General features: G+C 48.6%; 1 long non-coding RNA gene across 1 annotated transcript in view; it reads right to left on the minus strand.

The window, feature by feature from the left end:
* Nucleotides 1-401: 401 nt before the first annotated feature.
* Nucleotides 402-3,729, minus strand: part of LOC103249831 — a 5,682-nt gene continuing 2,354 nt past the window's right edge. The window contains exon 3 of the long non-coding RNA XR_503643.1: nt 402-716. This is a non-coding gene — a long non-coding RNA (uncharacterized LOC103249831). The remainder of the gene's footprint in view (nt 717-3,729) is intronic.

The raw sequence follows: 3,729 nt of genomic DNA on the forward strand, positions 1-3,729 counted from the left end.
CTACACAGGAAGGGGCCTCCGATATGGAGTCACCAAGAGAATGACAAATGGCCTCATCACTATCATTCGTGTAAAACTTACAAATATGCAAAGCAACAGATTGTGGATAAACACATAGGTAGTGAAAGTACAGAACCCTTCGTGGGAATGATGCTCACTAACTCCAGGAGAGTAGGTACCTCTGGGAAGGGAGGACCAGAGAAAATGTGGGGCTCTAGTTGCATCTGCAACATTTTATTTTCTTAAAAATAAAACCTTCGGCTGTGTGTGGTGGCTCATGCCTGTAATCCCAGCCCTTTGGGAGGCCAAGGTGGGATAACAAAATGTTGCTTGGTGGTGGATGAATGGATATCATTATTTTCTATACCTATCTATATGTTAGAAATATTTTCTAATTTTAAATGCAAACAAATCACTTCAATAAATCAGTATGTGCCAGGGAACTCGGGTCTCAGCAGGTGTCTCCTGATGTCGCTGACATGTAAATTGACTCTGTGTCCACAAGAAGAAGTGGAAATCTCTGCTTGCAGCCACCTCTCTTTCCAGTGACTTCCAGCATGTTGCCTCCTCGGTCTCCATCACCCGAAAGCTGGCAGGGGCACTTGGCTGAGATGGCAAGATTCATAAATACTTGGCCCAGTGCTGTTTACTGGGAAGGAGGGATTCACTTTGTTATTGAAATTCTAAGCCCCTTAACATGCCTTCCAAGAAGTTATCTGGTTTGGAAAATCAGAGACAAAAACAAAAGAGAGAACAAGGGTCTCAGGAAAGTGGGAAATACAAGGGGGCACCAAAAAACAAAACAAAACAAAACCCCGGAATTTATTTACAAAAATAGTGCATTTGTTCTTACATGTTTAAACTTCAGTCACCTTCAAAGTATTCCCATCTGATGCAATACACCTATCCAAACACCTTTTTCCACTGCTCAATACAGTTTTTGAACTTATCATTTTGATGCCTTTTGGTGCTTCTGCCGCTTGTTTGTTTGCCCTCTTACCCCTTGAGGACTTTTTTCATTCGGGGAAACAACAACAAACATTGCTCAGGGTGAGATGGGTGAATAGGGAGGGTGGGGCATGGGGTCATATCATTTTTGGTCCAAAATGGCTGGACACTCAGCGAGGTGCGGGCAGGTTAAGATGTTACTTTTAGCCGGGCTCAGTGGCTCAGCCTGTAATCCCACGCTTTGGGAGGCTGAGGTGAGTGGGTTGCCTGAGCCCGTGGGTTTGAGACCCGCTCGGGCAACTTGGCGAGACCTCAATCAAAAATTAGGTCAGGCTCGGTGGCTCAGCCTGTAATCCCACGCTTTGGGAGGCTGAGGTGAGTGGATTGCCTGAGCCTGCGGGTTCAAGACGCATCTGGGCAACTTGGTGAGACCTCATCTCTACAATAAATCAAAAATCAGCCGGGCATGGTAGCGCGTGCCTGTAATTCCGGCTACTCAGAAGGCTGAGGCGGAAGGATCGCCGGAGCCCAGCGGGTCGAGGCTGCAGTGGTTGGGAGCCTGCCACGGCACTCCAGTCTGGACAACAGACTCTGAGACTCCAACTCAAAAAAAAAAAGATGTTACTTTTTTTTTCTGAGCCGGGGTCTCACTGTTGCTCAGGCTGGAGAGCAAATGTCACGATCATAGCTCACCACAGACTCAAACTCCTGGACTCAAGTGATTCTCCCACCTCAGCCCCCATAGAGTAGCTGGGACTCCAGATCATGTTTGATTTTTTTGTAGAGATGAAGTATCATTATGTTCCCAAGGCTGGTCACAAGCTCCTTGGCTCAAGCAGTCCTCTCACCTCGGCCCCCCAAAGTGCTGGAATATTATAGGAGTGAGCCACTGTGTCTGTCCCTCGTAAGTTTTGTTACGTGTTTATTACAGCTAAGATTTTAAAAGTAATATACATATTAGCTGTTAGCTTACAGGTGAGGAGACAGATCCCACAGAGAGCAGGACCTAATTCAGTCTCTTGCCAAAAACACCAGGGGCCTTTGGGCTCCTTGGCCTGGTGAAGTCCTGACAAGGGAACCCTGTTTTGGTGCTGGCACCAGCTCACAGCACGGAGGTATGTACATGGCCTGCAGGACATCAGGTTGTCCAGGTGGTCTCAGATTGTAACTTGGTTCAGAGGCCCAGACTCACAGCCTGAAGGGGTGAAGCCTCACCGTACAGTTTTATTACAATCTGTCCCTTGTCAACAAGACATAGCTATGTTCTGAAGAAACTTAGAAACACAGAAACCCTCGAATGACTGGTGACTGTGTGTGGGGGGGAGGGAGAGGGAGAGGGGGAGAGGGAGAGAGAGAAAGAGAGAGAGAGAGAGAGAGAGAGAGAGAGAGAGAGGAGAGAGACACAACCACTGACCAACCATTCAAACAGTGCAGTTTTCTCTGCAGAGAGGGTATGGGCAACAAAGGGTTAAGGTTTCCCAAAGTAGTCAGGAAATTACACCTTTCTAAGGGGGGGAGTTCTAATTAAAACAGATGAAAACTTTTCCTTGAGACTCAATGCTTCCTAGTGACCATGCAGTACACAAAGTTGGGCGTGGTATATCTGTCCAGGTGCCTTGCAATGAAAGGAAAATGGGCTTTTTTTGCAACTGCCATCCAGTGGGCAGGTAACTGAAAAACAGACCTAAGGGCACAGCTCCCAGCTCTGAGACTCCGCCCAAAGCACCTTGTGAGAGGGAGGTGCGGCCCCAGGGAGGTGGCTCCATTAGAAGGCACCCAGGCTGGGCCCTGGACCAGAGGGCTGGGGTAGCCCGGCAGGGATGGAGGTGTCCCACATCAGGGCACTTTCTGCAACCCAGATGTTGGGTGAGGAGCAGGGAGGGGGAATGCTGGCTGGCATGGAAGGCACTGGGGAAGGTTTGCGGCAGAGCTGGTCAGGACGTCAGCGTGGGACGGCCTTGGCTTGACTCAAGCCTCCAGCAGGCTCTGAATGAGCAAGGAAGCTGGAGAGGCAGAGCTGAGTTTCCTGCTCTGTTCCCGAGTTTTGTAGGTATGCCAAGCAGATGGCAGAGGCTCTGCAGGGGTCCAGCCATCTGCATGCCTCATTTGCCATGTCTGCAAGCTGCTCAAGCCCACAGGGCCCATCCTTCTTGGTGGGACAGGGCCTGGTTCACGACAAATGGGCCATAAGTGCTTGGGGACTGGCTGGCTAGCAAGGGCATCAGGATGGGAGGGTGGTCCCGGAAACACTTCTAAGGAAGATACTCCATTCACATTTGATGAACTCTGAGTTACCAACTGCGACTGAAAATAGATTTAAGATCCATGGAGCCTGAAGGCCATGGGCCCATTTTGCAGTTACAGGTCCTCAAAAGTCAAGTTGCTGCTAGCTTATCACTTGCAAACGAATCCAAGACACAAATCAGGCTGTAAGGATAGCTAGAGGATCCTGTGGTCCTGGTCCCCACATGGCAAATTCAGGAATGAAGGGCCACTGAGAGATGAGAGGCTGCCTTAGGAGAAAGGACAGAAAGCCAATTTATTGAGCAGCTACTATGTTCCAGACTGGAGAGGATGATGAGTAAGGCAATGAACAAGTTCTTGGATCCCTCAGTGGGGCAGAGGAGTTGTATTGTACTATTTATACAGGCTGGTATCATCTTTAGAAAGACTCTGGTATCTGCAGAGGGTGATAGTATACATGAGGGTTTATTTTATTTATTTATTTTTGTTTGTTTGTTTTTGAGTTGGAGTCTCACTCTGTCACCCAGACTGGAGTGC

This window comes from Carlito syrichta, unplaced genomic scaffold, assembly GCF_000164805.1.
Source record: "Carlito syrichta isolate Samal-C Ts95f unplaced genomic scaffold, Tarsius_syrichta-2.0.1 Scaffold123552, whole genome shotgun sequence".
NCBI classification, from domain to species: domain Eukaryota; kingdom Metazoa; phylum Chordata; class Mammalia; order Primates; family Tarsiidae; genus Carlito; species Carlito syrichta.